Below are 13,062 nucleotides of genomic sequence, written 5' to 3' on the forward strand. Positions count from 1 at the left end.
AGGAACTGGCTCAGGCACTTATGGAGGCTGACAAGTCCCAAGATCTGCAAAGCGGGTTGGTAAGCTGGAGACCCAGGAGAGCCAATGGTTTACTTCCAATCTAAGTTTGAAAGCCTGAGACCCAGGTGAGCTGATGGTATACTAGTCCAAAGGCCAGTAGGCTTGAGACCCAGGAAGAAACTGATGTCCTGGTTCAAAGGCAATCGGGAAGGAGGAATGTTCTTTTATTCTAGGGAGGGTCAACTGATTGGATGAGGCCCACCTACATTAGGAAAGGCAATTTGATTTACTGAAGTCTACTGATTTAAATGTTTAATCTCCTCCCAAAACACCCTCACAGAAACACCCAGAATAATATTGGCCATATACCTGGGCACCCCACGGTCCAGTCAAGTTGACATATAAAATTTAACCATTCCATCCATAAATACCATACAGTTTAAGAAAGAAAGCAGTACAAATATAATTTCATCTCCTCCTCTATGGTATTTCTCTCTCCCCACAGAGGAAATACTATTCTGAACTTGCTGTTAATCATTTCTGTGCATATCTTTACACTTTTACCACATCAAACACTATGTGTGCTTTGCATATTTTGATTATATGAATGGAGTCATACTGCGCACATTCTTCCACAACTTTCCTTTTGACACAACATTACATCGTAAGGTTCATCTACGTTAATTCATATAGCTTTAATTTATTCATTTCCACTGCTGTGTAATTTTCCATTGTGCCACTATACTACAACTTAGCAATTCTCTTATTTCCAGCTTTTTGCCACTATAGCACAGTTGTATTGCTACAGAAATTCTTCTACACATCTTATCGTGCACATTTGTGTTTCTTCAGGAATCTACCCGCATGGTTGACGGTCTGGATGTCTTTAAGTTTACCACATTTATGGTAACACTTGGATGGTTAGATTTTGGTTTTTTTTTTTTTTTTTTGGACAACCAGAGAAATGCAAGATTGTAGGTCATTGTGATTTGATTTGATTTGATTTTTTAAATTTAATTTAATTTAATTTTGAGAGAGAGAGAGAGAGAGAGAGAGAGCGAGCGAGCCAACAGGGGAGGGGCAGAGGGAGAGGGAGAGAAAGAATCTTAATGACACAGGAATCAGGCCCACAACCCTGGGAACATAACCTGAGCTGAAATGAAGAGATGGAGGTTGAACCACTTAATGACTGAGCCACCCAGATGCCCTGCTCATTATGATTTTAATTTGCATTTCACCAACCATTGATAAGATTGAGTACTTTTTCATATGTTTATTGGTCGTTAAGATTGCCTTCTATTCCCATCTCCTAATCTTTTTTCAACTATATTGTTCATCTTTTTTCCTTGATTTATAATTACTCTTTACATATTGTGGCTAACAATCCCACTTCAGTTATATGCTTTTCATTTATCCTTTTCAAATTTGTGGCTTCTCTCTTTCACTACCTTTTCAATAGCTCTATTGAGATAGAATTTACATATCATAAAATCCACACAGTGTAAGTGTACAGTTCAATGATTTTTAGTAAATTTAAAGAATTGTGTAACTATCACCACAGTCTCATTTTAGAACATTTCCAACACCCCAAAGCAATCCTCCTATGAACCCGTTTGTAGTCAGTCCTAGTTCTTACTCGAACCACAAGCAACCACTAATGTACCTTCTGTCTCCACAGACTTGCCTTTTCTAGACATTAAACGGTATCATATAATATGTGGTCTTTTGCATCTTGTCCCTTTTCACCTAGAATGTTTTTAAAGTTCACTCATATTTTATTTTTTTGAATGTTTATTTTTGAGAGGGGTGAGGGGCAGAGAGAGGGAGACAGAGGAGCAGAAGCAGGCCCCATGCTGTCAGCACAGAGCCCGATGTGGGGCTCGAACTCATGAACCTTGAGATCATGACTTTAGCCGAAGTCAGACACTCAACCGACTGAGCCACCCAGGTGCCCCCAAGTTCATTCATATTTTAGTATATATAAGTAGCTCATTTCTTTTTATTGTTGAATAGTACTTCATTGTATGAATATAGCACATTTTGTTTATTTATCAGTGAATGGTATTCTCTCTGATGAAAAACAGCTTTCATATTTTTCATTGCTCCCACTGGTGCAATGAATTATTTTTGCCCTGCTGTGGTTGTTTTTAAGATTTTTCTCTTTATCTTTGTTTTTTGGCAATTTGATGTGCCGAGGATGGTTTTCTTTGTATTTATCCTGCTTGTGCTTAGTTACACATCTTGGACTTGTGGATTTGTATTTTTTCATCAAAATCTCATACGCTATTTTGCGGCACCTGCGTGGCTCAGTTGGTTAAGCCTCTGAATCTTAATTTTGGCTCTTGATCTCATGGTTCATGGGAAGGAGCCCACTTGGGATTCCCTCTCTCTCTGCCCCTCCCCTGCTCAAGCACACATGCACGCACTTGCTCTCTCTCTGCAAATAAATAAACTTTAAAAAAATTCATTCACTATTTCTTTTAAGTATTTTGTTCTACCCACTGTTTCTTTCCTCTCCTTAGAGAACTCCAATCATATATATATTAGACAACTTGCTATTGTCCTACAGCTTGTGAATGCTCTCTTAATGATTTCCAAACATTTTTTTCTTTTTTTTTGCTTTCATTTGGGTATTTCAATTGGCCTTTATTCAGATCACTAATTTTTTTTTTCTGCAGTGTCCAATTTGTTGTTAAGCCCATCTAGTACATTTTTATTTTCAGATACTGTATTTTTTAATTCTACAATTTGCATTTAGCTCTTTCTTGGAATTTCTGTTTCTCTTGAAATACCCTATCACTTCACTCATCCTACCTATTTTTTTCTTTTAAATTCTTCAACACATCGATGATAGTAATTTTAAAGTCATTGTCTGCTAATTCCCATAACTAGGTCAACCGAAGGTTTCTGGTGGTTATGGGTCACAGTTTTCTGCTTCTTTATTTTATTCATTTATTTTTAAAAGTTTGTTTATTCATTTTGAGAGAGAGAGAGAGAGAGAGAGAGAGAGAGAGAACAAGTGGGGGAGGGTCAGAGAGAGGAGACAGAATCCCAGGCAGGCCCCGTGTGTCAGTATGGAGTCTGACTCTGAACTTGAACTCGCGACCTGTGAGATCATGACCTGAGCTGAAACCAAAAGTCAGATGCTTAACCAATTGAGCCACCCAGGCGCCCCTTCTCCTTCTTTATATGTTACATAAAATTTAACTGTTCTCTGTAACTTTTGTATAAAATAGCAGTGGAAACCTAAGTTTGATATTTTTTGTTTTGTTTTGTTCATTTCCCAGGGAGTACAATCTCCTTCCTCTGTTTGGTGGTTAAGGTGCACCAACATTTAGGAGCATTACACCCTCTTGAGGAAGTGATTCTTCTGTCTTTATGAAATGATTCTCTTTATCTCTGATAATATTCTTTTCTCTGAAATCAATTTGTCTGGTATTAATATAGCAACTCTAACTTTATTTGATTAGTGTTAGCATAGTATTTTCTTTCCTATTCTTTTATTAATGTTTTTATATGAATTAAAAAATTTTTTAATGTTTATTTACTTTTGAGAGAGAGAGAGTGTGTGTGAGCAGAGGGCAGAGAGAGAGGGAGACACAATCTGAAGCAAGCTCAGGCTCTGAGCTGTCAGCACAGAGCCCTATGTGGGGCTTGAACTCACGGACCACGAGATCATGACCTGAGCTAAAGTTGGATGCTTAACCAACTGAGTCACCCAGGAGCCCTTATGTTTTTATGTTTAAAGTTAATTTCTTGTAGATAGCAGATAGTTGAGTCTTACTTTTAAAAAAATCCAATCTTGGAGCTGCCTGGCTGGCTCAGTCAGAGAACATATGACTCTTGATTTGGGGGTCGTCAGTTCAAGCCCCACACTGGATATAGAGATTCCTTCAAAAATAAATGAATAAAATCTTCAGAAAGTCCAATCTGACAATCCCTGCCTTTAAATGAGGTGTTTATACCTTTTAGATTTAATGTGATTATTGATATGGTCAGGTCATGGAATATGCAAAAGCCAAAGTCTCCCTCCCCTTCAGCTCTCAGGGCCCAGACACTGTGTCACTAGAAGCACATTATGAGACATCCAGCAGCTGCTAAGTGAACAAACCCCCTAATTCCCAGACAGCCAAGCCTGAATCTTACCATTCCTGGCTCATCCAGCCTTTAAACCACGTTCGTCCATCTTTTCCTATAAGGCTGGTGGTTGATACAGTGTTCGGAGCATTCGGGCCCTGGTCCCACCAAAGGCCTTGGGCCCTCACGTTCTGCTGTGGTCCTTGATCTCACTCCCTATTCATCTCAATGTCACCCGCTTTATAACCATAGGGCTGTATTTTATCTCTGACCTAGCTCCTGTTCTGGCATGAAGACTGCTCCCTGCTTCTGTGTCGCACCAAAACTGATAGCTACCATGCTGACGTGTGCACATCTTATCTCTCTGGCTACACTATAGCTTCCTATTAATTGTTACTTTCTGGTTCTGGCCCTGCCCACTGCTGCTCTCAAAGACTTCACTTGGACATATCCTCTGGGGATTCCCCGCCACTTCTTGTAGTGACACCAGAACGTTTTTACCCTTCTAAGAATCAGTCTTGATAGAACCTCACATAGTGGGCTCCCTCAATGACCACCACTCCACTGTCTCGGGCAGCTGGAGCTGGCCATCCATCTCAGCCTCCTGCCACCCCCACCTTGAGAGTTCAGTGTACATCTCCCCCTTTCTCTGAGTCTCCTTTTCAGAGAAATGAGTTTCATGATTCTTAGTAAAGATGGTAACAGTGAATATTTCCAAAACCTCATGTTTTCTCTTAGCAATGCCCAGGCTGTAGAAATTGCCTTCCCTCTTAGAAAAATGCATCTCCTCAGGTGCCGCCAATGCAGGTATCCACCTGGAATGACCATCCTGCTTGTGGCAAACTGTGCTTTCCAAAAAGGGCCGCGATAATGTTTCCTATCCTACCTGCTCCTCCAGAAACCTGCCACTCACACATCAAGAGGAGGGGTCCGAGTCCCCTTTCCTTGAAAATGGGTGGGGCCTTGTGACTGTCTCACCTGGAAGAGTATGGGGGAAGTTCTGCTATGTGCCTTCGGAGGCTAGGTTACAGAAGGCAAGGCAACTTCCTCCCGGTTCCCTCTGGGGATGCTTGCCCTTATGCAGTTGCCATGCTGTGAGAGAGTCCTGACCTCATGGATTGCCTACAGGCAGGGCTTCTGTAGGCTAACTGTAACAAGACAAGATACATCTGTTGCCAGCCATGTGAAGAAGGAAGTCTCCATGATGACTCTGGCCAGCTATCATCGGATTGTAATCACATGAGAGATCCGGAGCAAGAGCTATGTGACTGAGCTCAGTAAAACCCAGAACCATGAGAGGTAAAAATAACTGTTGTTGCTTTAAGCTACTCAGTTTGGGGTGATTTGTTACCCAGCAATAGATAACTGGAACACCTTCCATCTTTACATGTCAAGGGCCTAGCCACCCTTTATGGCCAAGTTCACTACCATATGTTCAGCTCCTGTAAAGCCTTCCTGACTGCTGCAGTGGAGTCTTCCTGTCCTGAGCTCCCAATGCTCTTGGCCTGTGCGGTCTCCCATACCACATGCAGGTGCACACTTTGTCTCACCTCTTCCTGTAAAGTCCTGATTCATATACTCCTGGCACCTTGGCCAGCACTGGTGCTTACATCCTCTGGATGGGTGATGGGGAAATGCATCTTGGAGAGTGAACGTTTGCCAATGGAGAGAAGTGTCCTGAGTTGCAAAATAGCTTCCTCTACCTGCAAAGGCTTTTTTCTCTGACTAGCGTCTCAGGATATTTTTGGTTTCTCTACTAGGAAGCTGAGATGTCTTGAGTGAGAGGCAGAAGAATTTAAGTATCAGGCGATGTTGGTGAGAAAAGGATTGTTGGGGGTTTTCTTTTAACTTCTTGTGAGTAGGCTCCATGACAAATGTGGGGCTTTAACTCACCACCCTGAGATCAAGGGTCACAGCCTCTAGGGACTGAGCCAGCCAGGCACCCCCAGGTTGGAGGTTTTCTTAAGGTTACAGAATAAAGGGCCACTTAGGTTGCAAAGGCCCCTGATAAGTGTCTTTCACAAATTCACCAGCAGATGGCAGCCTTGCTCCTGGTTCTTACCTTCCAAACTATGAAGTGAATTTACTTGGTGCATGCATTCATAAAATATTAAAAGCATTTGCTCCATGTAAGGCACTGAGTGAGCTAAAAAGGAGAATAAGCTACAATACCTTCCCTCTGAGACCTTCTTGTCTAGTAAACTCTGTGTCTCTTGAGCTTGTCCTTGTTTTTAAAGTGTATTTATTTATTTTGAGGGGGCTGGTGGGAGGGACAGAGAGAGAGAGAAAACCCCAAGCAGACTCCATGCTCTGAGCATGGGGCTCGATGCGGGACTCGGACCCACAAACCTATGAACCATGAGATCCCGACCCTAGCCTAAACCAAGAGTCAGACCCCCAGGCAGGCGCCCCTTGAACTTGTCTTTCGACTGATGACTCCAGAAGTTAGCCAATCCTTTCTTCTGTTTCAGAGTCTAATTTCGTATTGATCCTGATGGAACAGAGCAGTCAAAGGTATTGCCTAAAGTCTGGTTATTTCCAATCTACTTTACTGTTTTAAATCACTGCTGTCTGGCCAGATAGCCATAGAGAGGGCTGGAGCAGCTGAAGTGGTCCCAGACAGGATAACAGTGAAAACAGGTTTTAAAGAAAGAGGAAAACAAAACTGACTAGGAGCAAAGGACAGCTGGTGATTGGAGCTGAGTCTTTCAGAGAAACTTCTCCGGAGCCTTCAGCCCAGGCCATGGCTGTACTTCTCCCTAGAGCCTGTCAGACTCAGGATAGCAGTAGCCTACACAGGGGCACTGGGAGCCCTCTTTCTCTTTTCCCTCTCAGCCCCTCCTGTTTGTCCCTGCCCGCGCTCAATTTTATAAGTTTTTAGCCTGTTCCACATTTATTTACTCTTGAGGACCTGACACTGAGCCTCCCCTGAAAAAGTTTCTGAATCACCTTCCAAGCTTCCCTGGAACATTCTTTTTTTTTTTTTTTTTTTTAATTTTTTTTTTGAGAGACAGAGAACGAGCAGGGCAGGACAGAGAGAGAGGGAGACACAGAATCCGAAGCAGGCTGAGCTGTCCAGCACAGAGCATGACGTGGGGTTTAAATTCACGAACCATGAGATCACGACCTGAGCTGAAGTCGGATGCTTAACCCACTGAGCTACCCAGGTGCCCCTCTTTTTTTTTTTTTTTTTAATGTTTATTTATTTATTTTAAGAGAGAGAGAGTGCAAGTTTGGGAGGGGCAGAGAGAAAATCCCAAGCAGGCCGTGTGCTATCAGTGCAGAGCCTGAGTAGGGACTCGATCCCACAAACCGTGAGATCACGACCTGAGCCAAAATCAAGAGTCAGATGTTGAACCGACGGAGCCACCCAAGCACCCCATCCCCTGTAACATTCTTTGTGCTTCACAGTGTTAATGTCAGCTTGAAAATCAGAACAAATTTCCTAAGCGGGAGCCCTCTGTAATATCCCCTCTAATCCTTTCCAGATGGATTTCCCTTTTTCTCGCCTCCAAGCACTTTATCTTCATGAAATTCTCTTGCAGACTTTTTGGTCTTTTGCCTTTGGCCATCAGGCTCATTTCTCTTGCAAACCCTGAGAGATTCGAAGGGCTCCTCCTTGGGAAACATGAATACAGAGGCAGAGAGCCCAGGTCAGGACAGCCAGACCTCATTCCACAGCACCCCCTTTTTAAAGTAATCTCTACATCCAAAGTGGGGCTCAAACTCATGATCCCAAGATCAAGAGTTGTGTGCTTGGGGCACCTGGGTGGCTCAATGGGTTAAGTGCCCTACTCTTGATTTCAGCTCAGGTCATGATCTCACGGTTCATGAGTTTGAGCCTCAAGCCAGGCTCTATGCTGACAGGCGGACCCTGCTTGGGATTCTTTCTCCCTCTTTCCCTGCCCTTCCTCTGCTTGCTCTCTCTTTCTCTCTCTCTAAAATAAATATTTTTTTTTTAAAAAAGCTTAAAAAAAAAAAGAGCTGCATGTTCTACTGACCGAGTCAGCCAGGTGCCCCACCACAGCTCCTTTTTGACTTGCTTTGTCACAGGCTCAGCAGTGTAGAGCCAGATCCAGAAAGATCCAGGGAAATCCAGAACTGCAAAGAGCCTGGGTGCCCCTTACTGGCCCCAGGGGTCCACAGAGGCCTGCCGGGGGCTCCTGGAGTGACACAATGAGAAAGACACACTTCCCGAGAACTCCCCTTTCTCTTAATGTTCAATAATTTTCAACATTATCTTTGAGAAAACATTTTTTTTAAGTTTATTTGTTTATTTTGAGAGAGAGAGCGCGCGAGGGAGAGAGATCCAGCAGGGGAGGAGGGGCAGAGAGAGAGGGCCAGTGGATCTGAAGCAGGCTCCACACTGACAATGGAGAGCCTGATGTGGGGCTTGAACCCACAAGCTGTGAGATCATAATCTGAGCCGGAGTCGGATGCTTAACGGACCGAGCCACTCAGGTGCCCCCGACATTATCTTTTTATTAAAACAGAGATTTGTGAAGGAGAATGCAAATTTAAATAAACTTTTATGATAAACTTCAGACTTCAGAGACCTGGGAGTGGGCTGATGTTGCCACTATCCTGAGTTCCTCCAGAGGGACACGTCCACCCCTCTGCTCTCAGGGGAGTCCAGAGGGAACTTCTGAGAGCATGGGGGTAGTCTGCCCTCTCATGTCACAGAGGAAGAAAACAGATCTAGATTATAGCGACAGCCTCTTAACTTAGTTGCTGCTAAGTGGTTACCTCACATGCAAAAGAGGGGGTAAAAATAGTCCTTATGGGGGGCACCTGGGAGGCTCGGTCGGTTGAGCATCTGACGCTTGAATTCAGCTCAGGTCGTGACCCCAGGGTCTTGGGCTGGAACCTGCATCAGGCTCCGTACTGAGTGTGAAGCCTGCTTAAGATTCTCCCTCTCCCCCTCTGCTCCTTTTCCCCGCTCTTGTGCACACTCTCTTTCTAAAGTAACAATAAAAAAAATGAATGTTAAAAAAATAGTCCTTACGTCTTCAGTTACCGTGAAGATTAATGGAGACGATGGTGTAAAGTGTCTGACGTGCAGTCCGTGCTCAATAATTAGGTGTGATTATTATTAATGTTCACCTATTTTTGAGAGAGACAGACAGAGACAGAGACAGAGAATGAGCAGGGGAGGGGCAGAGAGCGAGGGAGACACAGAATCTGAAGCAGCCTCCAGGCTCCGAGCTGTCAGCACAGAGCCCGACGCAGGGCTCGAACTCACAAACCGCGAGATCATGACCTGAGCTGAAGTCAGATGCTTAACTGACCGAGCCACCCAGGCGCCCCTCAGAACTGCATTCCTATCTCACTTGCTCTAAGAAAACTTTCTCGGGGCACGTGGGTGGCTCAGTTGGCTGAGTGCCCAGCTCCTGATTTTGGCTCAGGTCATGACCTCACGGTCATAGGATTGACTCCCACGTTGGGTGCATACTGGGCATGGAGCCTGCTTGGGATTCTCCTTCCCTCTCCCTCTGTCCCTGACCCACTAGTGCCCTCTCTCTCTCAAAAAAAAAAAAAAAAAAAAAAAAAAAAAAAAAAAAAAAAAAAAAAGAAAGAAAGAAAAGAAAAGAAAAGAAAAAACTTTCTTGCCCCAGTGCCCTTCTTCACAAAAAGAGAATTAAGCATTCATCATTTGTCTACACACTGTCCTCTACACCCCTTCCCTTGTGCCTCTGAAAGACAAGGGCCCTGATATTAGTTTACCCACGAGATTACGAACGGTTTGAGGTCAGGATCCAAGTAATACTCTTACCCACATTCCCAGCACCTACAGTACATGACCAGCACAGAGTAGGACTTTAATAAATGTCTGCCGGATGGATGGATAGCTGGAAGTGTAAATAGATGGCTGGATGGAGGGATGGATGGACAAATGAGAAATCTGTGGCCCAGCCTGGATCTCTAAGCTCTCCGTGGTGATGGGGAGAGCTAAGCCAACCACATTCCTTCACTGTCAGTCTCTGTCCTACACTCATGTCCTCCCCACCTGGGATCAATGAGAAAAAGGAATACTTTGTAGCAAGAAGGGAGTGAGATGTGACCTCAGGATGCAGATGAGAGAGGAAGGAGAAGAAGTCGTCAGAGAAAGCAGCAGAGGAGTTTGGAAGTTGGAGAAGCCTCTTGCCTGCCTGTATAATGCCCTACTTTCTGTCCGGTAGCCAGCTGTCCAATCCAGAGGCACTGGGGGGTAGAGTGCCTAGTGAGGATACTGAAGAGTTGAGACATTTTTGAGAGTTCAGAGAAGAAATCAAGCCCCACTGTGTGTGCCCAATCTCCTTCTAGAACCCCCAGCAGAGAATCTCTTGGTGATGAACTCTGACTGTATTATCTCTGCAGATTTGGGTGCTACTGGCTGGGCAGAGCCGATCAGGGCACAGTTACATAACTGAGGTCAGCCAGAATGAGTATCTCTGCCCTAACAATTTCAGCACGTGTGATGTCCCAAGTGTCGATGGTGTTTACTGGCCTTTTGTGTGATTTCAACGTTGGGCTCATGCCTGTTTGCATGGTTGGTGACCCCCAGCACACCTTTGATTCACCTCGATCCCAAAGTCCTGCCTGATTCCCTGAGTCTTCTTTACCTGCAAATGAGCTACCCAAGCCCAAGCCCAAATGGTTGGCAACAGGGAGGGTGACAACCAAAAGGTGCGAGGTTCTGCAGAAACAGTAGACGAGGCAGGGCCTTCTTGGCTTCCTTTACCTCCAGCTCTGCCTAAACAGCTCTAAGACATGTGCGCTGACATGGTCTTTGGGTGAACATGCAGGGCGACCATATATCCTGGTTTGCCTGGGACAGTCCTGTTGCCTTCGTGTAATTATGAATATCATCACTATACTGGTCACTGTTAAAAGCATTTCACTTTGGATGACACATGGCATAGCCACTCTATTTACAAGGTGCTTTAAAATCCTCTGGAAGAATCCCAAGTGTGCCTGCGGTTACCACTGTCTTTCTCTACAGACACTGCACAGCACAGGCTGGCATGTCATTACTGGAGAAATCCACCAACAGGCCCACGACTCCAGAGAGGACAAATCCAGGCCAAAGAAGGACATGCAGGCGTTTGCCCTTTTGCAAAATCTTGGGCAAGACTCCAAAGTTTCTCTCTCCAGGATCTCGGGAGCTAAAGGGAGAGAGGATAATCCCATGAGACCACCACCTTTGGGCAGCAAGCCCATGGTCCCTGACACTGTAGTTCTGCTATTTAATGTGCCTGCTGATCTCTTGCTTGCTCAGTGCAGGGATGGCCAGGAATTCTCCTGGTTTTTCCTCCTACATCTTGGTCGGGTCAGATGGGGATGGCCCAATCTGCAAGAAACACTGGTTGGGTGCTTGTAGATTTCCCAATCCTGGAGGGCCCTGTTTGTTGTTGTTGTTGTTGTTGTTGTTGTTGTCGTTTTTAATGTTTATTTATTTTTGAGAGAGAGAGAGACAGAGCATGAGTGGGGAAGGGGCAGAGAGAGGGAGACACAGAATCCGAAACAGGCTCCAGGCTCTGAGCTGTCAGCACAAAGCCCGACACGGGGCTCAAACCCATGAACCATGAGATCATGACCTGAGCCGAAGTCAGATGCTTAACCCACTGAGCCACCCAGGTGCCCCGAGGAGGTCCCTGTTTATATGAAGGGGCTGGCCAGGGGAAAAATGTTTCTTCTGGATTATAAGATGCTTGATTTTATTCCTAGATGAGAGTTGATTCAGCCATCCTGGAACTTTAAATGAAGCCTTTGAGGGTCTGAGCCCCTGCCACCAGTCCAGGCTGGCAGCTGCATCTGTAGGTGACTTGGGGTGAAGGGTGACCAGCTGCCTCCAGGACCTGCCCCCGCCCCCATTAACTGCTATGGGCAGAAGGAGGCTGTAGTACTTCCTTCTCAGAGAACACTCTAGAGCCCAAGAGAGCTGTAGAAAGTTACACAGGGTCACACCCACAGAACATACACAATCACAGTGAAATGTATACCCAAGACCTGAGTGTAGTTCATTCGGTCTGCACTCAGTGCAAATAATGTCACCGAGCCCTGGAGAATGGGAGATAGCAACAGCCTTCGGTTTCCCTCTGACTTAGAAATGTAGTGAACAAGCTACAAGAAACTGCAAACTAGAAGATCTTTTCTCCTGGAGGCTCTCACTTCTTTGTCACTCTTCCCTTCCTGGGAACATCAGCCTCTTAGATTCTTCCTGTTCCTCCAAACCCAGGTCCACAGGTTCCCAAACAGAGGGCAGTGCTCTGTGCCCCCCCCCTCCCCGGAGGGCAGGGCTGTGGGGGATGGAACCGGCTTGAGGGCCTAGGGCCCCTGGGGACTTCCTTCTCTGTTCAAGGCATTGGGTTTCTGGGCTATCCCTGAGTCCAAGAAAGAGGTGAAGGCTCTCCTCTGGTGGAGGAGACAGCTCTGCAGGGAGTGAGCTTCTCTGCCCTGTGCAATGCCTGTAGCAGGCACTCAGGGAGGGCTGGGAACTGGGTGAAGGTGCCATACCCAGTAGTAACTGCTCCAGGGGTGGCTCTGAGTGGCCTGAGCCTGTACCTGTCATCTTGAAGCCTGGAGGCCCAGAGAAAAGTCCCAGAGGAGGCACCCACTTTTCAGAACTGCTGCTTTTGGGGGTGGGGTGGGGTGTTCTCCTTTGGGGAGCCGGGAAGGTGGGAGAAAGCTGAAGGGACAAGAGCCCTTGGACGAAGGAGTTAACAGTTGAATATCTGTCATATGGTGGCCACTGCTGAGGGCTTACGGGTCCTATAGGATCTCATTTTAACCCCCACAACATCCCTGTGGATTATACCCCTTTAACAGATGCAGAGCCTGAGACCCAGAAGGGCTAGGTGTCTAGACCAGGGGCTCAGCCAGTAAGTGGAAGGGGCAAGATCAGAGCTCAGGCCTGTCTTACTCTGGCGCCCCAATGTGTCCCTTACCCCTTGCCACCGGAACATGCGAATGTAAGACTTCCCCTGCCTCTCCTCCATTTACTCG

Source organism: Acinonyx jubatus, chromosome E4 (assembly GCF_027475565.1).
Source record: "Acinonyx jubatus isolate Ajub_Pintada_27869175 chromosome E4, VMU_Ajub_asm_v1.0, whole genome shotgun sequence".
Lineage (NCBI taxonomy): Eukaryota > Metazoa > Chordata > Mammalia > Carnivora > Felidae > Acinonyx > Acinonyx jubatus.